The sequence below is a fragment of the Myzus persicae genome, unplaced genomic scaffold, assembly GCF_001856785.1.
Source record: "Myzus persicae strain clone G006 unplaced genomic scaffold, MPER_G0061.0, whole genome shotgun sequence".
In the NCBI taxonomy this organism is placed as follows: domain Eukaryota; kingdom Metazoa; phylum Arthropoda; class Insecta; order Hemiptera; family Aphididae; genus Myzus; species Myzus persicae.
In genome coordinates, this window is record NW_019103911.1 from 211,667 (window position 1) to 237,971 (window position 26,305).

Genomic DNA, 26,305 nt, shown 5'->3' on the forward strand with positions numbered 1-26,305 from the left:
AGTTACATCCATAAATTAACTATTAAGATTTATAAGATTTATATGTTATATAATATATTATGTATCATAATATTCTATTAGTCATAATTCTCGTACAATTCTATAAGTAAAATATTTAAGTTAGCAAACACTTGATTGTAATTTAAAAAAAAAAAACAAGAAAATTATCAATATTTTCATCGTTTCTAGCGAGCTTACAATAGTTTGTTATACGTACAAAATACGTATTTATTTCAAATAATAAAATCAAAAATAAATTCGAGTTTTTACATTTTAACAATTTTATAGATTCTATAGTAATAAATACATACATCATGTAAACAGCTGTAAAAAGAAACTGTTATAATGTTGCATTTGATTTACTTATTTTTAAAACTATACAGTGTCAAACTTAATTTAAAATTGGGGTTTGGTTGAGTTGTACCTAACTGTTGCCAATTATGTATTATTTATTACATACTTCTGAGTTTTGGCTATACCACTTTAATGTGTTTTTAAATACTAGTTATTGGTATAGTATCGAGTGGAACCCTTACAATTTCAAAAGCACATTATTTACGAGTTGTATATAACTGTGTGATATTAAAATAGGTACTTTGAGTTCAAAAAAGTAAATTTGTATTTCTGATAATTAAATAAACCATAATAACGGTGCTTGGGGAAGCGATCACCGCCGGCCCCTCCAAGTTGCCGCCTACAATATCTGCATTCACAAAATAAAGAACTGTTTCCAAATTTTAGGTACTGTATAGTTACTGCTCATTGTTGTTTCACATTTATTGGATTGTGTTTCTTTAATTGCTTGTGATATATATCAACTATCAATACGAACTAATTGTACACAATATACAATTATTTACTATAACATGACGGCGTCCACGCTTAATAAAACGATATTGTTTTGAAATGTCAATACATATAATATTAATCTGAGACTATAAAGTTCATGTGAAATAGTAGCATTTATTTATTTGACAATATTAAACAAATGATAATTAATAACTATTCACAGGCTTTGAAAATATTATATATTATATTATACATCTTTATGCTCATGCATGATAATTATGTGTTAAGACTTAGATTTCAATAAAATATCGACTGACAATTTTTTTTTTTGCGGGATACTTTGATAAATATTTTACATACACAGTTATTCAATTTTATTAGAGAATTATAACTGCATAAGTATTTTATAAACTGTTATGGGCATTGTATGGGTAGGTATTATTATAATTATTAAGTGGTAAATAAATATTGAGTGACAATATCAATTATTAAGTAAGCCAATTATAGTAGGCTCCTCATAAGTTTTTCATAAAATACAAAATAAGAAATATCAAAAATACATATTATAGTCACACATTTTTTTGCATTAGGATTTGAGATTCAAATTTGGACAAATTCAGATTAATTATCTAGAATAATGATTTTAGTTATTTTGCTGTAACTAAAAAATATCATTCATGAAAACTTGAAACTTAAAACGCATATATTATTATCATATATTTTTATACTTGCACACAATGACGTTTTCAAAGACAATGTTTTCGGCAAAAATCAATTCAACCTACCTTATTACTGATAGTAAAATAAATTACTTTAATACCAATAGAAATATATATCATAAAATATATCTAGTAATAAAGGCTGACAGAGTCCATCCTCACTCAAAATCGTCGTGTCCAATCATTTGCATTGAATTTAAATTTAACACTTGCATTACAGTGACTTATTGAATGACAAGGTACACTGGACACCTACTGCGGTTACCTGATCTGTTGATTGGAAATTGTAACTATCTAATAGCAGTTTTAATAAGAAAAAAAATTGAAACATTTACGACGTATAGGTGTTTGCTAATTGTGCTGGAGAATATTTTATAACGAAATATATCGATCATACTATATAATAGTAGGTACTAATATTTAAGTATATATAAAGTTCATAAATTAATAAATTTGTATTATTAATATACATTGAAAATAATCTGAAACGCATAGATATAATGAACAAATAATATATATTTAATTTTAAAATTGTATTGTAGTAGTAAAATCTTGTGTGAGAACCAGTGAGTTACTATGCATCTATGGCTTTTTCATAAGCTATCGCTAAGTCATCTTAATGACATCTTAGTAACACAAGTCTGTATACCTTAACAGATGGTCATCAATTTCGCTCTTACCGTAGTCTCTATCTCAAGTCTCAGGTTCTACCCTTATTTAACCATATTATATATACCTTGCTTTGGCTACTCTGGCTCTCTAATTAAATGTTTTCTAAAGAACCAGTGGTAAGTTTCCACTAAGTGGTAAAAGTTAGGACTCACGATTATCTTATCAAGCATTGTAAATATTACGACAACTAACCGTTTTATATTAAATTTTTTTTGTATATTGTTATCATTATTCGAGAATTCAACAAACATTAATAAAAGAATGATTACATTTTAAAAATTATTCATTTTAAAGGCTAAAAGAATGAGGGGCTATATTGCTATAAGGTAAGTACAGTATTCAAGCTGAACCATATTTTATCCTTACTGTATTTTAGCAGACACATATTTCGCGTGAACAGTATTTTAGCCGACACATATTTTGTCCGAACCGTATTTCAGCCGACAAGTATTTTAGTCGACAAATATTTAATCCGATCCATATTTCAGCCGAACGGTAAACGTGCTACTATTGTGATAATCACGATTATAGATATTATATTTAAACCAGTGATTCAGCAGTGTCGCCAACGTGTAAAAACATCGTAGATTATTTACAGTGATGCCCGAGTGGTCACTCGCTCACTACGCTGCTCTCGGACAAAAAAAAAACGAAAATATCACAAGACTTGCTATGCAACACCACCTCAAGTTGATCAGAATATTAATTGTCGGCTAAAATACGGTTCTGTCAAAATATTTGTCGGCTGAAATACGGTTCGAATAAAATACCTGTCAGCTGAAATACGGTTCGGATAAAATACGTGTCGGCTAAAATACGGTTCTTTCGAAATATTTGTCTGCTAAAATACGGTTCGAATAAAATACGTGTCGGGTAAAATACGGTTCTGCTAATATACTTGACTACGTTATTATCTTTCGCCTGAATTATTTTTCGACTGAAATAACCGAAATATTTTTGTCCATTTTACTCGCTCCTTAAAGAATATTAAAAAAAAAATTCTACAATTCTTGTGCTAATTATAAAATGTTTAAAACTTTTTTTATAAATTGCATGAGTTGTAACATTAAATTCAAGTTAATGCTAAACACTGTTTTACTAACTACAACTTTAGGAATTTTGGATTTTTTATGCTTAATTTTTTTTTGAACCCCAGGAAATTAGTAAACCTTTTCAAGTACCCATACAAGGAGTCTATAGTAGCCAATATAAGTTTTTTTCCTCTTATTGTATCTACAAGTAGGGTCTTGTTCAAGTCGGGCCCAACTACTCAAATAGATTACTTCACTGCGAAACATTTACTAAAGAATTTTCAAACAATCAGCTATAATCTAATTTACCATATAAACTTAATAACAAATAGGTATATATACAAGTATACAACTATTATCAAATAACATCAAATTGCATAAAACAGTAGGTGTTCTTGAGATAAGCATATATTTATTTTTAACATTTTTGTACAAACGTGTTTCAATAAAATTCAAAAACAAATACAATAATTAATTTTTTTTTTATTACTATACCTATAATTAACTGTATAGTTTATCTATATCTCTTGTACATTTCTGTTTCGTAGTGGACAAAAATTATTACAAAATTATTCCAAAAACATGTACCTACCTATTATTATAAAATATGTATTTATTTACATCACTAAATATGGTGGTGGTGGTGATGGTGATGGTGGTGTTCACGCAGGACGCAGTTAAGACAGGCGATATACAGACGAGCAGGAAGGGGGAATATGAGATAGGCCAAATGTATATAGCTTTGTATGGATGGTAAATACCGTCGTCCATTAATCACGTCCATCATAAACTCTGCCGGATGTCTAATTCGGTTGTTTTTGAAAACCGTATATATAAATAAATGTATGTATATATATAGGTCTGTATCGTAACTGAATGCGTGTGGGTTCGAATAGCGCATGTCCCCGAATAATGTATACCGGGTGTGACATAATTAAATCCAACGGCAATACAAGTGCCACTATACCATATATTATATTGTTATAACCTAACCTACCTACGACCTATCTACGACAAATGCACTCTGCGGGTTCGCGGCGATCCGCTGAATATATACCTGTCGGCTGTCGGCTGTCGCCGCCATCACCGCCACCGACACAGCCAGAGTCCGAGCGATGATTGAACGATTTCGCCCCACGAGATGACTGTAGCGGTGAGCGGCAAATCTTATATAACTGACTGTACGTATATTGTTTATAAATGTGTGTGTGTGTGTGTGTGTGTGTGTGTGTGTGTGTGTGTGTGTGTGTGTGTGTGTAGCCGTGTAAGTATAAGAAGTTCCGCTTAAAGCGCGTCGGTCACAGCAGTGCATTTCGCAGGTAATCCGATGTCAAGCGTCTTCCGCGACGACACCCGCCGTCCCCGCCAAGAATAATAATAATCACACCTTCGCGATTATGCCTGCAGGTATACATAATAATACAACAATAGTATATAATATAATATTATAGGGTTCGCATAAATCACGGTCGATGATCATAATAATAATAATACTATAATAGTAGTAGTAGTAGTAGTAGTAGTAGGAATAACTATCGAGTCCGCCGCTCGCCGCCCGTCGCCGCGCACAGATGCGATAACGCCAGAAAGTCTGCAACTCTAAACGGAGGGACGAGACGTTATTTTTATGTCATGAAGGTATTACTTCGGTTATCATTTATAACGATAATTCATATTATGTAGGTGTAATATTATCATGTCTAGTACTATAGAATATTGTCGGAGAAGACCGTTATTGTCCGCGTTATCATTGTCGACGTTCATCACTTATAGGTATCTTAATCTGAAATGAATTCAGAACAAAAACTTTTTATAATGTATACAATTAATAACTGATATTATATTTTTAAATACGATTTTGGAATGTTTCGATTATTCTTGAAGTTTATTATTCGTACCTATATTAAATTATCTACAAGCTACAAATCTATGGGGCATATCAATAAGCCCGAGACGACATTCTAAAATCATGTGAGTCGACGCACCTTGTGACGATGAGCACAATAAATAGTAATGATAATTATAAAAATTCTTAATTTTATTGACGTGTAAAAACATTTAAATCAGATTCGACAACTTAAAATGTTCTGTGTATCTCCTGAGCACACGCAATAGTTATCACTTATTACTTATAACTACTTATAAGCTATTATAACTTCATAAAACATTATTACAAGAACAAGTTTTTATTAAGTAATTTATTTCAAATAGTATTTTTAGCATTTTTTTTTAAATGGTTTGCAGTATATAAGCTCTTTATATAGTTATGGTAAATTAATGGCACTGTAATATCAAGTTAAGATTATAGTATAGTATTATACGGTACTGATTAATATCCAATATAATGTCCCTCGGTGGCCGATTTTATGGTTTAATATATTATATGATATGCATAAAACCTTGCGTGGTTACATCTTAAATAAGTCGTAATGAGCATACAATCGATTTTTACCATAACATATAAATCAAGAGAAGTGTACATATACTTTAGAATTTTGCTACTTCTTAATTAATCATTGATATTTCAAACAAACTTTTAATGTAATTTGATCCAAAATGTATGATAGTTATTTGGATGACAGTGGAGCCGAAAATTTAGTATAATAATATTGTGCCCCATATAGATATATATCAATGTGGGTAATTAGTATACAATAATTGGAAAATATAAAATTTAATGAATGAAAAATAAACTAAGAAATTTAAGAACACCAACACTTGGTTAAGACTTAAATAATTTATATTACTCCAAGTTACATTTAAACATTTTTCTGTGGCTTCCGAAATAAAAATATTTCCCAACAATAATGTAGGCGTATAATACCAAAGACAGTACCCACATTTTTAATGTAATATTTTATAAAAAAATTATACGCTATGTAAAATATATTAAATATTCTAACCGAAAATATAAAATCAATATTTTAACATGTAGAATTTAAAATTAAAAAAGCTGAACTTTCACGTTAAATTAAACAATTAATATACATACCATATTAAATATAAGTAAATATTAACTTTTATAATATGTAACAAATACGTAAAAAATATATTTTTTATTGATTTTTACAGAACATGTAGAAATAAAAAAATACAAATTTGCAGTTTTAGATGAAAAATGTTTATCATATAACTTAATATATTATATTAACACTTCATTGAAATTATAATACTATATTAACTTATAATTTTCTGTACATTTGATAATAATTGAAATCAAATTTAAACTCAACTCAACTGGATTTAAATGAACATAAAGTTCGAATAGTATAAATTGAAGTTATATATAAATATATCAATAGGTTTTATGTATAATATCATCATTGACAATGTCAAACAATACAATATGAAAAATCTGATATTAAATGGGGATAACTAATTAGTATTAAGTTCAATGTCTCAACTCAATTTCCAAAAAAAAATTTTACTTCTATAAGTCTATATTAGATACTATCACATTTTCAGGAAACTTTTGATCTTTCTAAAAAAAATTTACAGAATTATAACAATCATTTTTACTTTATTCAAAAATTCAAAATCTAAAATTGCATAAATTAATGAAAAGTATCAATTATTGTTAACCTAACTTAAACAATTTTCAAAACACGTTAAAGTGCAACCATAACTTTTTTCCCAAAATACATAAATTTCCATTCCAATCAGTTAATATTGTACTACTTACATTATTTGTTGATCTCAAAGGCGCTTTAGCAATTAGCATAGATAAATCATAAATGTATTATCTTTATTATTATTATAATCCATGACCATAATACAATAATTGTATACGTGGAAAGGTAGCAGTAGTATATCTACAATAATTTCAAAGGATGTCTTTTAATCCGTGTAAACTCTTAGTAACAATGATCCAGGTAAACTAGTTAATTAATTTACTGTGAAAATTTGATATTATATCTGTATCAAATCTTTATGAATTTATAGTTGAACCATTCGAACCCGAGAATTATTTGAATTTTACGGATCGATAAATTATTATATTTAAGAATTACATTGCACACTGTACATAATATATTTAAGAAAATGTAATATACGTACATCACATAATATACATTGGTACTTACTAATGGTGAGATTTCAACCACAAAATAGTAGGTACAAAATCAAAACTATTTTTTTTCAGGCTACACAAGTCTTATTTTTGAGACTTTATAAATAATTGAATTTATAAAAGTCCTAATTGGTATAAACGCATTATCTTTTTCTTAAATTTTACATTTCAACGAACATTTTTGAAAATCTTTTTATTATTAGATTTTCCACGAATCATCCATTTAAGGGTGTCATACATGCTTTTAAAGACATACTCCCGTAGCAACACCCAAAGGTATTAAATATTATTGTGGTGGTCAGAACTCTCACGAACACGTTAATATGAAACGCGTAGCTTATATCAATAATCTATTAAAAATGTGTATCGAGTATAATTTTAATAAATAATGAATTCCCATTACAATTTGAGTACCATTTAATAATGTAAAATATTGATTGTTATACCGGCATATTTGCATACATTTTTTAGAGTTTTTAAGGTCATTCTCATCATAATACTACAAATTATATTAAAAATTAGTATAACACAAAAAAAAACATCAAAATAAAATTATAAACAATTCATGTAAATTATCCATTACGTTTTAATGTTGTAATCTTGTGAACCATATATTTTACATTTTTATGGATCTCAATGTTTTAAAATTATAAGCTATATCGACATAAATGAATGGAGGGCCTAGTTAATAAAATAGTTGTTTGCTGGTAAATGTTTTCTATTGGTTGGTTGTTATCACTGATCTATAGGCGTTATTTATCGTTAAATAATACAATCAAATGTAGAATATCATGCGAAATTGAGCTATAATTTTATAACAACTTTTTTTCAAATATAATAAAATTAAAATATATCATGAATATTTGACCATACAAACTATAGTTACAATTAATAACCTCTAATGCTAATTCATTGTATTTAATATAATTTTTGAATGTTAAATGTTTACATTTAAAATAAAATATGCAATAATTTTAAAACATAACTCAATTCAAACAAACATAAGAAAGGCGGGAAAAGATTGGATTGTTTGCTGCTACCTAATCAGTATCTATATTATAGGATCTCTCGACTCTCGTAATAGGCATACAGTCCGGACCATTCGATTATTCGCCAAAAGAACGACATTCAAGACATTTGAAAAGTCATGTGATCACCCGCCCTTTTTGGGCAAGATCACATGACACAGATCAAGGTTGGGATCCATCCAATCTATATTAAAAATAGGTAATAAATTGAGTGCAGAAAAATCCGAATGGTCGTATAACTCAGACAGACAAAACACAAAGCACTCCACGGAGACAATAATAATGTAAATAGATATTAAAGAAGACGTTACAAAACACAAAATAACCATTCCGTGACTTTTGTTTCGTTGTATTATTATAATAATAATATTATATTATAGTTGTATACTTGTATAACATGAAACGTGCACGGCTCCGGTGGGCGGTTACCAGCAAATAATAATATGTACAATATCGTATCGGCGAATACTCTGAAAATGAGAATAATAAATAATAATATTAATATCTGCACGTAAACCTCAATGTCGAAAACATCGTGACCAGACACCCTCTCCCCCTGTAAATGACCTAGTCCTTATTCGTTTCGCGTCACGTTCAGTATACCTACGGGGACATGGCCGGGGATGATCCCCAATCGATAACCACTCCATGTTGATGGAAATTTAGTACAATATGTAAAAAAAATAAAACCCAATACTGGGCATAAACGAGTTAAAGTTGGTCTAACTTTTGAACTTAATTTGTCTGCATTTAATTTTTATTAATTTAACTTTTAACTTAGCTAATTTATTTTTATTGATGTTCACCATTAGTTAACTTAGTAAATAACGAGTTGTTTCCAATTAAATCCAAATCATGTTTATTTATTACTATTTCAATAATAATACAACTTTATGACGCATAATAGGAAATTAAAAATTAAAATTACACTTATTCTTTTTTTCCATGAAAATAATTTATTCATTTATAACATTATACGGGTATTTAGTTTAAACTGTCCATTAACTATTTAATATAATATAAAACATTAAGAATAAAAATTAACTACCTTAATGTATTTATGTAGCACTATTTAAAATAAAATGAAAACGTGGGCTTTGATCTGACCTGAAAAAAGTTCTCATCTTTCAAATAAAAAAAAAAAAAAAGGAAAATTCGACAAATCGATGAGGTATGAGAGTTTTTCTGTGAAGTCATTTTGGTTAAAGTAGCTAACTATAACTTTTTTAAAAATGTTATCTTAATAACTGAAATCATTAAAAAAATATCATCAACTTGACAGACTAATAATTATAACCTAAAATTGTATCGACAATATTAACAATGCTCCGAGCCCTCCGATATTTTATAGAGGAGGGTGGAATGAACGCAGAGCAAGTGATCGCACTGATATAGCGGGACGTCATGAGCTGATCGTTGTACATCGGGAACTTAGTGGGAGGCCAATACAATAATTATATAAAATTAATTAATAAATGTGATTGTGCAATCGTGAACAGAGGTAGTGGTGAGTGTGGAACTTGCAGGAGGGGGTGCTGTGGAATTTTCGACCCGAACGATTATTGTTATAATAATAAATTATGGAAACGGAAAAATATAAAACAAAATACAAGTGGCCAAAAACGAATGAACCCGACTTACACTGAACGTTACAACCCACAAACTTAAAATAAAAACTGTGTTTATAAATTAAAAAGTTTTACAGGAATTCCAATAGTTCTAACGTTTAACCGCTAAAAAAAAAACGGACTTTGCCAAATGTATCTTAATGAATGATTTTATTACTACAATTGTTTGGTACATTAAAATAATTTTACACAAATTATGTTTATTTGTTAGCTAAATATTTATTCAGAAAGTTTTCGTATTTACACGGTATTTCCTTTAATTTTTAAATCGTTTCAAATGAGTTTTAATTGAAAATAAATTCTCAGTATATGCTTTAAATAGATAAGAAAAAACAACTTGACGACACTGAAAAAATAAAAATGTACTGTACTATGAGACCTACTTATGACTTGATAGAACATAATTCAATTTACAAATATAATATAAGTGAAGATCAATAATTTTGTACCAGCGCAGCGGTAAGTATATTGTTATAGTTGAGCAGTTTTTGATATATTATGTAGGGCACGGAAGGATAGGTGGGCATTTGACAGTTTGGATGCGATCCAAAACTCATCACGTGCGGTGACTGGAGGGTCTTATTTATTTATTAGTTTCCGAGACTTGAAAAATACTCGACAACACAATTAATCTTGCATCACACCCCAGTTTACGCCCATCGGCAGTTGTGACGAAACGCCAGGAACTCTACATTTTCTCGTCATATTCTATTAATCATTAAATAAATAGATAGAATTTTGTGCGATGAAAACAAAAGTTTTAAATATTTATACAGAAAAATAAAGTAAGACATACATATAGTGTTCTCCCAAAAACGTAAACTCGTTAATATTCTAAATCATAATAATGAATATTTTGTGAATTGAATTATTTAAAAGTATTAGGTGGTAATTAGGGGCTATTATAAAACCATTGAACCATATCATAGGTACAATATTTTATTCAATCAGATTACCACCATCAAATTTAAATAGCTTTACTTAAATCTCGCAGCTTTTTTTTAATTGTTAGCAAACAAAAGTCTTACGATCATACACACGTATGTGTTACATAATTCTTTGCGTATTTTTGTGTTCACTCGTTTTCGAAAATAAAAAAGCTTAAACAGCTTAATGTAGTCTATCGGTATACGCCTACATTGTAAATAGAACACACATTTTCTTTAGAAGGGTGATTTTTTTCAATTTATCAGAAGTCTGTCGAAACATTGCAAAATAATAATAATAAAAAAATTCAAGAAAATGGATTCAACTAAGTCTTAATCATGAATTATGAGTATTCTTAAGACAACCTAAGACTATCCGTTTATAATATATTACCTACATGAATTTTTTTAATATAATTTAATTAATTTCATTTAATATTTAATTCAATGATTCGACTGCAATAAGTAATAAAATAAAATTCACTATATCAATACATCGTAAACATTGATTGACAAAATTACGTTAAAGAACAACATTTGTGACTAAAAAATATCTGCTTTACAAAAAACGTTTTGTAGTAAAATTTTGCATCATTATAGTTTTATTATAATACTTCATGTCATTGTATGAATAACGTCGATAATAGTAAAACATTTTTGTTGTCACCTTTGTGGAGTCAAGAGTCACAAGTGGGCAGTTGCCTAGAAAAAATATTGAGAGGGTACATTTATTATTTTAAGTGGGTCAGTAAATTGTCATTGACTCCCTCTCCCTGACAATTAGAGCCGCCTTGCCTATGATAAAATGTATTCAAGAATTATAATAAATATTTGTATTTATATAACACGAATCCTCCATATTTGTTAAATGGATTTAATTGATACGAAATCCATTATTAAAAATTAAATTTATGATTCTAAATATTTTGATCGTATATTTCAAATGTATATTTAAAAATAAAAATTACAGATGGTTGATAAAAACATCTTTATGTAATCTTACACACCAAAAAAAATTTTTTTCAAACATTTTTATTTATTTCTGTATTCTGCTGTAGGTACCAATAGAATTTAATTATCAAATATTTAGTTGGTTAAATTCATCTTTGAAATTTAACAAATTCTATTTTAACAACATCAAAAATATGTTAAAACTCTAGTTGTTTATTTAACCTAAATACAACAAATATTATTGGCAGATAAGAAAAATCTTTAATCATTCAACAAGCTATACATTTTTCATAGAAATTCTATTTTATGGAATTCAAATGTTTGTTAGAACTTATAGTACGTACACATTCTCCACTAAAGATGACATTTAACGCATTAAAAATATGAAAGTTTAATTAGAATGAAATTTCAATCATTGTTTTTAACATTTTCATAAAATTAGATCGTTATAAAATATCAATTATATAATGTTAACGAATAATATGCTACTATTAATCACATGCTTATCGTAAATCATATTGAAAAATATTTTGTTAATATTTCTTCGTACGTACTGTAAATAAAATTATATAGATGCCTACAACACTTCTAAGTTTAGTTTTTTCGAAGTATAAAACCATAATCAAAACAATTGTACTAAGGTTACTAAGGTAACGAACGTCAGTTTAATGTTCCAGAAATTCATAATCAAATGGAATCGTAGGTAATTCCTGATAAAATTCCTATATAGTTCCACGCATCCGCTAACCGACTATCATATTATATTCATATATCTATTTATCTTTAAATTTATTATCATAACAATATTATGAAGGCCAAGTGGTGCCGAACACTATATCTAGTCGATCCAATTGAATTGGGTTATATTGTAGGATGATGGATTAATATATGCAGGAATCGAAATAATATTTGTGTTTTAGTTTAAAAAAAAGACTCAATATTGCTATTGATAATGGTATTTATGAATTATAGATTATTAAAGAGAAGTGAAGGAACATTTCTTTAATTAACCAATCTACAGATTGAAACGAACAAAGTGCATTTGTTACATAATATGTTACTTAGCGATCGTGGGTTGACTGTACTATAATTCTTCAAAGTTAGTAAAACTTACTTTGGCAACATTACTTTACTGCTCTCTGGAACTACTTTCGATTAAGATATTAATATAATATTTTTTTAATAAAAAAAAAGGTAAAAATGGTTTGAAAAAATAATAATTATATTGCTATTATGCTTGAAGTTCATAAATAGATTCTACTGATTAGAATAGAATTTATACCTGCGATTGTCTTACGTATCTTACGAAATCTTAAATTGAAGGTAGTATATAACATTTTAGTATTCAATATTATAAAGGTTATGATATAAACTATACCTAAGTGTTATTAGTTGGTTTTTTAAAAAGGTATACTAAAATATCATGTAACTCAAAAGATTGAATTATAGTTCTTATTAGTTACTTATTGAATTACTTATGTTTATATATTATTTTCTTTTTTTTTGATAAATATTAAATTACACCTAGATATATTCTAAATTCGTTGTTTTTTGTACCTATATCATAATATAAATCACAATGTAAATAGGTAAGTGGAATCGATACATACTATTTCCCAAACTTGATGCTTCCTCGGAATTGATAAATCCCCATACTCGAATATTTTTAAGTATATACTATTATAGTATATAGCTAATACGACTTGATTAAATGAATTAAAATATTATTTAATTTTTAAGGAAATAAATTCTATACTTATATGAGTCATATTCTAACATTTAGAAAAAAATTAAGTATAATATAAATCTTACCTATTTCAATTTGAAACAATTGACTTTATCGTTCCTAAAAAACAAAACATTTATATTAGTATGCTTTATTTCATAAAATAGTTAATCACATAAATGATTCTATGTAACACGAAAATTGTACTATTATTAGTTTGAAACAAAAAAATAAAATAAAATTATGATTCACAAATACATATTTTTTTTCAAAATTATAATAACAACTCATCATTAAACTTTGCTAATGACTAAAATCGTTATTATTATGTAGTATAATATTATAATGAATTTGATTTGGCACATTGCATGTGTTCTATACAAATAGACGTTGGAAAAATTAATATATTTCAAAATTATACTAGAAAACCATTTATGTTAAAATATTTATGAATGCATTGTACAATGTACATACCATATAAATAATTAGGTGCATTATGTTTTATATATTTGTTTAAAGAAAAAGTTAATATCTTTGGATATAAATGCCTTCAATTATTCATTATATTTAAATAATTATTAAAATAATATATACGGATATAAAATTAATTTTTAAATGCTAATTATATTCGAAAATATCAACGTTTATCACACGTTTAACATATCTTTTTAGAGTTTGACAAATGCAATAAATTGTATTATACTAGGTACCTACCAATATGGGTATATTTGAGTTGAATAGTTTAATGTTAAAATTTAAAAGTTGATTAAACGGATAAATTATATTTACATAAGTACAACTGTTTATTTTTTAACTATTACTAAGGCGCATTAGCTTATAAAATTATAAACATGTTTATTACACGATCACTCAAATGTTTTATCCGTACATATTATCCTTAATTCATTGTTTAAAATAGTAAATTTGTTTTTGTATTATCTTAACGTGATATGTGAATGAAATTCCACAATACATTTTCTACAACAAACAATTATTTTTCAGTTATTTTCACTGATAAGTTGAAATTAATTGGTAGATTTTAGATGAAGTACAAAACGGGTATTTTCAGGAACTATTCCACCTCTAAAATAGGATATTTTTTATTTTCAATTCAAACATTATATTTATTATTTATTACTACGAGTATGTTATTATATCAGAATAAATCACACTTTAACCAACTCACAAATTTAGATGGTTAACATTCGATAAAATTCAACAAAATGTTAATGTAGCCTCACTCCGGGTATATCTACATCATTAAAAAGAAATCCATAACAGCTTTTAAAATTACAATGCTCAAAATAACTTTTAGATTCTGAGTGGAGTGAAGAATGTGTTGGTATTACAATGATATATTTTTTTACGTCTTATGATATTTTATGTTAGAAAAAATGCAATATTCAACTTGGAAATTGGTTTCTGGTATCAAATCTGATCTAAATAGTACTTTCAAAGTTAACATTTTTTTTTTATTTTAACATCAATTATTGAGAGTAAAAAATTATCTTCTCAATAATCAGGAAAATCTACATTAATTCGATGTTATTATACATTTATACATATATATATATATATATATTGAAGGGTTAATTAAAAAACGAATAATCATATAATATAACTTTTTATTGATATTTTTCTATGAAATATTTATGTTATGATTGTTTAGATGTGGTAAAATTTTCAAAATTCTTTGGCTCTTTTTCAGCTTTGAAATATTTGACATTTCAGGCTTAAAATTTTTTTTGTTTAAATGCTTATAAAAAATGTTTATATTCTCCTAAAAAGTTTGAAAATAGAATGCATGGTTCCTCATAAAATTTTCTAAGTGGAATTTAAAGAAAAGAAGTTGACGTAAATCCACATTCAAATATTCAGATAAAAAATAACGACTTCAATTATCTTATTATAAAAGGCAACCTAATGGTCTAAAGGACTTAAAACCTTGCCATTGCATATATTAGTGTTCTCTGTAAGTACCTACATAGCAAATTATCAAAATATTTAGATTAAGTTTATGTTATTTATACTCCAAACTGTTTACGATTCTATTCACATAATCATTCCGTTCCACTATTACTTCAATAATGACAAGTAAATTATTATAACAGATAGATAGAATATGAAATAATAATAGTACAAATTATTTATTTAATAAAATAATTATTATATTATATATAATACATAATTACTAGCTGATAATGGGCACTTCGTTGCCAGTAAGAAATTCTAACTCTTACATGATTCAAACTTTGTTCAATTCGTTATCAAATATTCGGCTTAATAGTGTTCGAACATTTTCAAAGAAATAGAAAAAAATAATTTATTTAATTTTAAATCAGCCTACAGCAATAAGTAACTTATTTTCTTACAGTTTCCCAATTATTAGCTGAAATGAATGAATATGAGGTTATAATTTTAGTCCACGTGGGTAGAACCAAATATCAAATACTGATGGTTAAAATTATATACAATATCATAATAACAATTTTATTTTAAGTAACCAGTGGCATAAATTTATAAGCAAAACAAATTTAGATTTTCATCGTGAATCTCAAAATCCTTGTGACTGCATGAGGGGGCCTCTTTAAAATGTAAATTTTGTACAATCCTTCTTTAGGGCCACGTAAAATAGTGAACCAAAGTACTATCAAAATATCAAGTCTTCAGCTATCATAGCTTAAGCTCTACGCGTATGTTGATCAGTCAATCTCAGTCAGGACACATTCGATTTTATATTATATAGATATGTGATTTATTTTTGTCAAAAATTAGTTCAACACTCTAACCTACTATATTACTAAAAGGAAAATAAACTATTATTATCATTAATTTTAAATTACAATAGATAACTTATAAAAAGTAATATAAATATCCTTAGAAATATAGTCTGACTATCTCCCCACAAAATAGTTGTTTCATGAAATTATTTATCAATAAACTCAAATTAACACAGCCATTTACGGTGAAATACTCAATTACTATGCACAGTTACAGCAGATCGACTTTCCCATTTTTTTAAATCATGTATCGTATCATTGTGATATATCATATATCACAGTTGTACTCAGAGAGGGCATGGGTAGTCACATTCTCAATGATGCCAACGATTTCAATGAAATTGGCTAAATGTATTGTTTTAACATTAAACATTTTTAATTCAAAATAAAACGCATTTATAAATATGACATTTAATATGTAATCTGAAAAATGCCATGGACCACTATTTTACTGCTAAATTATTATGGTAAACTTTTATACGTAGGTCAGCTAATAATAACTAGAAATTAAAAACATAATATTTAATATTTGCTAGTTCGTTTATTTTACCCAATGTAAGCAATTAAAAAAATGGTTTTATCGATAACTCTTAAAACAATAAATAATAATTACAGTAGGTACCTATTCAGTGGATGACTGATGTGATTTGAAATAGATTGTTTTATTATTTGACTTATATTATGTTCCCAGAAATATTAAATATTTGAATCCATACAAGATTTCATATATATTAATTTGTATGCTATTGTATGTTGATAGTAGATTTGTGATCATTAAATCAATTAGATGATTTATAAATAAGCTTATCACCCCAAATAGTTATTTGCAAGGGCCGAAGTAAAATAAGGATACATTTACCCACCTATTTAGTAAAAATACTTTTATGTTGTTAACTTCCAATATTCCAATATTGTATGATATTAGGGTGATTTTTTAAGCATGCTCACCTTATTTTATGCTAAAATCATGCATATATTAAAATCTGAGTTTTGAAATTTGTCAATACACATGAAAACTATATTTTCGAATACTTGACATTTTTTGTACTATTTATTATTTAAGGCTAATTCTAGGCCAATGAAAACTTCTATTTTTCAAACAGGGAACCCCGACCTCCCCTCCCATTTTTTACTTTTAACTTTTCAGCAAGTATTTTTTCTTAAGAATTCTGATGTATCTAAATCAAAATTAGAATAGTTTTTGAGTTTTATACATATATAATATATATGTGTACTAAGAATAATGTGCCTAGTAATAATGGGTGAGGTAGATATGAGAGCTTAGGTGATTTTAAAAGGTTAGTAATTACTATTGATCTGTGAATATAAATAATTTGGAAATATTGTCCACGTATAATTAATACTACATCTAATATTACTTATAGTTTATAGATATTTTAAACCATTTTTAAAGATTATTATCGTAACTATAAGCATTTTAATATTTCAGAAACTACTCATTAAAATTTAGATTTAGATACATCAACATTTTCAAAAAAATTATCGACTAAATACTTTTAGTAAAAAAAAATTCTCATTTGAAAAATACAAGTTTATATCTCTACACGATACTCCTAGTAGTAAAAAATATCAGAAATTTGATAACATAGTCATTACAAGGCGTATGAAGTTGCTAGTAAAATTCTAAAAATCACAATTTGAATAAATGTATTATTAAAGGGGAAAATGGGAGCGAGTATGTTGAAAAACTCACCCTGTGCACTTATTTACAATAATTGTTTTCTTTGTTTGTAAAATATTATATTTATTATCTATTTTCGTTTAAGATGCTTTGTCAGATTACTGGGAATCGTCGGGAGTAGGGAATGTTAGATTTCTTACAAGTGGCTTCGGGTGGGTGGTTAAACTGAAGTGGAAACGTTTGTAAAATAGTTTTTCTTCTCCTTAAATGAATTTGATCTTGAAATCTGAATATACTGTATGGTTAGAGATGTAAGGTGGGACATTTATTAATTTTCTTTGTGCTTTATTATGGAACATTGGAATTTTGTTGGTGCTGTATGTTTTTGCTTTACCAACCTTATAGCTGAGAGCGTATGCTCAGTTGGATCTAACTAGAGATCTGTAAATTTAATAAGAAGTATAACGTTGATGAATGAGTATTTATTGAAATTGCAAAATATTTTTAGTAATCGTACAAAATAATTTGAATTAAGGATTTTGGATTTTAAGTGAGGGACTTACGTAAATCTCCAATCTAATGTTAGTCCTAGATACTTGACTATATTGAAATATATATTTGGGAACTATTAAACTTCCGGGGCAAGGAAAAAGTTATGAAAAATGTTAATAGAATCTTCATTTAAAAGTATCACAATATTTAAAATATAATAGGTATGGTATTTTAATTCCTTGAACATATTATTGGTCTATTTTTTTAAACTATTTAAAAAATTTGGTGTGTTGTCAACAAATATCTTAAAGTACAATTACAATAAATTAGTAGTTTGTTGCTAGTGAAATAGTAAAACTTAGATATCCTTAGATTTTAGATACTTATATTTTTCCCGAAATTTCAAAATAAAAAGTGTTGCCGTTAAAATAATAATACTCTATTATAATGTTACATTTATTATGTATAATTGTAGACAGTTTATTATAGTTTAATTGTAAAACATTGTTCCCAAAGCATTGATAAATGCTTGATTCACATTGAAATTCACATAGTATACATTATAATATCTCATAATTCAAGCTCTACACAACGTAATTTGACTATACATGGAGAATGCATTCCTACTGTTTATTTGGTCCATTGAAGCAACACATCTCGTTACGCCTAGTTTAAATATAATTTAAATATTTGAAATTTGTTTTCATAATATAATATATGATTATACGACGGCTTACAGGATTCGCCTTGAAGATGATTACTGATTAGTAATGAATAAACAAATGGTATGTTATTGAAATTACTGTGTAAAACATAACTATATAAGAACCTTATAATAATTAAATACAATTATGAAATAAATTATGTTATTCATATTTGACAGGACTGTTTTTTCAATCAAATTTATTCGTTTAAAAACCCTAGTTATATTCACCAGATAAGAAACATATTTTGTAATTCTCCGGTTTTTCAATTTAAGATATTCATTATTCGGAAATTAAATGACAAATAATTTATTCTATACTTTTTACACCAGGTAGAGTTTATTCCAAGAATAATAAAAATAGTAAAAATTATAATATTATATTTTTATCATAACAACACATATTTACAGTTACAATTATTGTTCAATGAATAATTGTTATCGTTTATATTAATATAAATGTTATTACATAATTATAAATCATATTATATTATCTACACAAATCAATAGGTAGGCCTGATCGTCATAATTAGGGCTATGCATATTTCAATGCACTTTTAATTTTTTTTCTAGAGGCTTTACAAATTACGATGCTCATTTTAATACAAATCGATTTAATGTCTTAACAAATGAATATAAAATTTTATTTTGTAAGGGCTTTTATAGTCTTATGATTTTCAGAATATTTTATAAGGAGGGGTGAAATTTCAATAAAAACTGAGGATACTTATTAAATCCTCTATTTTTCAATTATTCTTTTGATCCTGGATTACGCGAAGAGCAACTTCATCACAACCTCCGATTCAACAATCAAATATTTATTACTGATAGGTAATGGCTTTGTACTGCATTTACTTATTAATATTATTAACATAAAATAAGATAAATTTAAACACAAATGAGTTACATTATTAGGATGCCCAGACTGGTGAATGCTAAGCACACCCAAGATCCCCCCCCCCCCCAATGACACCTATGGCACCTCGTTAACTTAAAGTAAACTTATACATTTTCTACTATAATTTCAAATTCCAATAGAACTATATAAATTAATAAATTCTACCAACAAAGTAAACAATTACAATTTATAGTGAATTCCCTTGGTATTTTTGAGAAAAGTCAAAATAATTTAAATACTATGTTTATTTTTTTATTATTTTTTTCAAGGCATCACCCATGTGATTATTATCTGATGTTAAATTACTAATATTACATTTCTTTACATTAATTACCTTAATTACTATAATATTATACTTGTACATTGTATTATTGGGTACCTACTATTATTAATTTAGACGACGGAGTTCAGTTTCGTTGTCTAAATTTATTATTCATATTAATGAATATGAAATCATTCAATCATACGATTTAAATAATATACCTTTGCGGTATATTTTTATCATAATATAATGTAAACTTTGAAAATATATTTTATGATTATTATAGCAAGCTGTAAGCTTTAAGTTTGTATTTTCTTTTATTTCACAATATCCAAACAAAGTTTTATTCACTACGTGTTATAAATGTCATCATACAAAATCTACAGCTTACAAATACACGTTTGATAGTTTATAATATAATATTGTTTGCCACTGTTAGGCGATGACTTAATTTCAGTAACCAAACACATTTCAAAAAATACAATTTAAACTAAAACAAATTTACATAGCTCTGGTTAACTTCCCATAATATTATAATGTGTGTACGTGTTCAGTATAAAAACATAAAATACATATTTAACCCTTATAAAAATCTATATCCTCATTGATTGAAGATATAATATGCATATTTGCCCAATAATAAGTGTTTTGATATTAACTGAAAATAAGTTGGAAAAAGTGAAAACAATAACATTTTTTCGACAAAACCAAAATAATTAAATAATTAAAAAATTGTATTGATCAATATCATAATAACGATAAATATTTTATAATATACGATTGTTATATAAAAATAAAGTTCATAAATCATAACCATAATAGTTATTATTTTGTACTTAAAATGTGTATGAAATATAAAATATAATGGATCAATATACATAATATATTTCTATTCATGAATAATATATTTAATCAGTTGGAATTCATCAATTATTTTTTTCATTTTTGTTTATATGACAATGAACACTCTATCTCTATGTTTAAAGTAATAAAAGGACTTTATTCTATCACTATTATTCAAGTTTTTGTTTTACAGTACAAAATTTATATACACACCAGTTAATATTGACACATTGTTGATATTATTTTGTGTAAATACTAAGACTACACATGAATAATATAGCGCAAAGAATACAAAGTCATGTATATGTACCAATGACGGAATATTTTTTCATTTTATTTTCTGAGTTGAACATAATTTGAAGAAAAACTGACAAAAAGAAGGACATAAAAGTGTACAACCACTAAATAATGTAACACATTATTATTTAAGAATATAAAATTGTTTAAAAATTTGAAATTCATAACTATTTAAGTACATTATGCACTTATAGGAACCTATCTTAACACTTATAGAAAAACTTACTATTTGGTATAACATTTTTTTTAAAAACCCAACAATTTGAATTCAATGTAGGAGTGTGTTTGTAAATATATTAAATGTTTCATTGAATAGTACGTTATTTTTATAAAATTTTGTTTTAATACAATAGAGTATTTGTGCAGCCATCTAAAGAAAACAAAAACTTAAATTGTTGTCTTTTTTTATTATTTCATATAACATTTTCTATACATATATATTTCTCTGTGTATACATAGATTTGATGATTTTATTAGCAATAAGCTTACTCAATAAATTTTAACTTATAATACGAATGACATAAAATACTATATTCATGTAATAGTTTTATCAACTAATTAAATTGGTCATTAAATATAACGGAAAACAGTTCTTCGGACAAATTTATTTTTGTTCATTTATTTTTATATTTTTTTAAATTAATAGACATCTATATTCAATAAATCCAGCGATTGTCGAACTTTGCACGACCAAAAAATTAAAAACAGTTACTCGGCTGTTAGCAAGACGAGTGTTTGATCATCTAAATAAACTTCAAAGAGAATTTAAAATTTGTGATGTGAAATGCGAATGGTGCATATTAGAAATAATGTAGAAAAACAACTAGGTATTTAACTAACGAATAGGCTGACGACGCCTGACAGTAAAATTAATTCGGTGTATAGCCAGCACATCCTGTACAAGTATGATCGTATGGTACATGATATGCCAACTTAGGTAATGCGTGTTTTAGGTTGCTGATTGGCATAATTAGATTCAATCCAATTTGAACCTAACAACGCAAATATAACAGAAAAAGGCGAGATAAAGTACAGGCACTAATAAACTCACGTTAACACTTTTACGTAAGTGAAATTAACTATTAGATAGAAAATCCGTTTTCGCTGCAGTTAAAATCAAAATAAGAAAAACCAATGTAAAAATAACGAAGAATGACGTCACCCCCGAGCAGTAGATGATAATCATTAAGGACCACAGCAGTTCGGTAGCCGGGAAAGAGCGGAGGGGCATTTAACTTGAAATATGTTCGTAGCACGTGCTTCACACAAACGGTACATTCTATCCCTCAGTCCCTTTACAACGTGTACCTTAACCTCTTTTACAGCCGCTGTGTGTTTTAAGACAATACCGGATATCCTAACACATACATTCACGCACACACGCGCACGTTATTATTCACGGTCCTATCGCCCTGCAAATAGAGTGTATCATAACGGAATAACAAACAGGCAGTTATGACAATAATATAATACTTTACATTGAAAATTGTACACGTTACGTATTTTTTTTTTTTTCATTTTACTCAGTCTATATGGGTACATACTGGTACGTATTCAGGTTATGTCCGTTTAGTTATAGAATGGGTACTTCCATACATCCATATAGGTATACTTCGACACGAATGCGAATGACTTTTGTTACATTTATAGGTACTTTGTAAGTTGTATCTCGGCCCGACAGTCCCTGCAAATTGCAAAACCAGTTAAAATGCCCTAGAACAAATTGGTTTATAACCTAAAATGTTTTTAAAATATACCCTTAAAACTGTTAAAATTGAGTAGGTACCTATACCTGCTCAATTATATATTATTTATTTATTTCTTAAATTGATAATAATAACAGGTTAAAAAACCTATGCAATTACAATATAGTAAATATATGAAAATATTTTATAGGGCGTTTTATAAAGAAGTGAATTTCACTCATTCAGTGGGAAACAGTTAAAATCCTCCCGACATCAATAAAATAGCACGATAAAAAACTTAATCCTTTAAATTTGTATGTTAGTGAAAAAAATAATTGGTGATTATTTTAACCGTCGTCAAAAACGGTTCAAAATAATTATTAAAAGGTCATCAATACTAGGGCTCTATATAGTTATAACACGTCATATAGAACGTAATTTAAAGGTGATTTCTTAAGCATGCTCACATCCATTTTTCTCTTTAATAATACATTTATTCATATTCTGATTTGTAGAGTTTTTAAATATACCTAAAGACCATATAATAAAATTTCTGATATGTTTGTACTACTTCAAGAGTATCCTGTGGCGATACATACTTTTATTTTTCAAATGAGGACCCAACTTTTTTACTGAAAATTATTTAGAAGATGATTTTTTTTAAAAATAAAGATTTATCTAAATCAAAATTTTAATGAGTAGTTTCTGAGTTGTTAAAATGTTTATACTAAGGATAATAATCCTCAAAAATGGTTTAATAAAAATAAAAACCATATATAATGTATATATATAGTATTTATTATGATTAAATATGAATATTATTGAAAATCAATCAATTAACTAAACTTGCATCATCCCAACGTCATAAAACAATAATACAAAAAATAAAGAGTAAGTAAGTGGCAACCCTATGTAGATTGCGTATCACATTATTGTTATATGACATTTAGTGTTTTTTTTTTGAAATTCGAGCTTAATAATTTAAAATCAATATTCAGTTTCTATTCAATTAATAGATTAACAAATCAAATATCTTATAAAAGACCCGTACGTGTGAGATAATTACATATTAGTTAATAACAAATTATTATGATATATCGGATGTATAATCTATAAATTTGATCATAATATCGAAAAATGATTTTGAAAAACATTTGATGTATATATACGTATATATTGCTTATACTTTAGTGATAATTATTATAAAGTAGTATATTTTTTTAAAAAGGTATTAAGTGACTAGGTATTAATGACAATAAAATAAATAAATAGCTACCTACCTATATATTACTTTTACACTTCTCTTTTAAAGCCCTCCTTAAAACATATTTGTTTGGGCGAGAAAACGAATCTAAATACAATTTTTATCAATACATAGGCTCAATTTAATCGGTAAACAACATTTTAAGCAGCTTTACTTCAGGATACTATCTGCATCACAACATTAAGTACAAGATTTGAATGCATTGATATCGTCGATAAAATACATAAAGCTTCAAAAATTATTGTTTATTACAAAGACTTTATTTTAACTTATATGTGGTAAATCAAAAATATTTCGAATACTAATTAGATAACTTCTGCTGTTATTTCATGTTTCCAAAGGAAGTTTAATAAACAATATCACAATACTCGAACTATAAGATTGTTTATAACCCTTAAACCAAAGACGCCATAAGAATTATGGTAAATGTCTTTAGATTCTCACAAATTAAAATACAACTACAATAATCAAAAGGCATTATAAAAACATAACATACTCCATAGTATTTGCTAATTAGTGCCTATATATGATGCAGATAAAAAGTATTGAGTGAGCTATAGGCACATCTGTTTTGTATCCAACAAGGATTTAAATAATAAAATGTTGTATTTTAAGCATATTATATATTTTCAAAGCTATTTTCTTAGTTTAGGCAATACTTTCACTAATTTGAGTTTAAAATTAAATTTATCTTATATGTTTTTTTATAAAGCGTAATTTTAAAGTTGAGTATTGTAGGAAAAAAATGAACAAATAACAAATTGATCTGTATTTGTATTTAAAATAATGATTATTAGTATTGTTTTGAATATCAATTTTATTCAAGATTATAAATTAATTTCCTTTTTCTTTAGTTTTATTGTTTCTGAGCTCTGATTATAACTTAATACACTTACCTACTCAAAAAAGAAATCATAAATATTAATTTCTTTATAGAAATTATTAATGAAAAAAAAACGTGCAAATTATATCTCTATCGAAACTATCACAACAGTTTATAGACCGACATAGTTGTATGTTTTGCATTATTTTTTTTTATTAAGTTGCCCTACAGGGAAAATCTAAGAATATTTTTCAGGCTCTAGTTTAATCAACTTAATGCATATTGGTTGTAAAAAAACTTCATCTTGTTTACTGGGTTACACTAAAAACAAAATATTACTTTGAGGGTCTCAGATAAAAACACACCTACTAAAATGTAAAAAGCTACAACTTTTTTTTGTAAAAAGTAGTGTCTTATTTTAATACTTAAAACCGAAATTCAAATAAATATAAATATTTAAAATAGAAAAAGAAAAGCACAATACAAGTATACCTGCTGAATTAAATATATAACCCATTATCGATTATGACGATTGGTAGATCAGTTGTTTTTATTTTATTGTATTACTTTATATAGTACTAAAGACAATCAGTTTATTCTAAACTGTAAAACTTCTAATTTAAAAGCTTACTAAAACATTTAACAAATCTTTTAAAATAACACAAACAAGACAGGGCAATAGTAGGTAATAGCTCTGCTGTATTGTAGGAGTCGAGTGTACGTCGTCAATGAGAAGGTCACTGAGACGGATATGGTAAACTTGAATTTAATGATAAAAGCACTGAATACGAAATTGGTTCTCGCCTGACATAGGCGTCAGCATATTATCATATAAATATATTACTATTTTTAAATTGTTTTTATTTATTTAATCGTTAGTAATACGGTATAAGCTATAAAATAGACAATAGGATTATCTATAGACATTAATCTAAATAATATATTGAAAATGACATTGTCTGTACAAAATATAATAATATTACTGGAAAAAAACAAATTTAATTTTGTCAAAAAGTTGTTAGGAGTAATAATTTCAAAATAACAAAACCGAAATTGTGAAATTAACTTCAGTTGCGT

At 26.7% G+C, this 26,305-nt stretch overlaps 1 long non-coding RNA gene across 1 annotated transcript in view; it reads right to left on the reverse strand.

The window, feature by feature from the left end:
• Window positions 1–7,922: 7,922 nt before the first annotated feature.
• Window positions 7,923–26,305, reverse strand: part of LOC111036232 — a 33,693-nt gene continuing 15,310 nt past the window's right edge. The window contains exons 2-3 of the long non-coding RNA XR_002604744.1: window positions 13,626–13,659; window positions 7,923–8,778 (exon numbers count right to left, since the gene is read on the reverse strand). This is a non-coding gene — a long non-coding RNA (uncharacterized LOC111036232). The remainder of the gene's footprint in view (window positions 8,779–13,625; window positions 13,660–26,305) is intronic.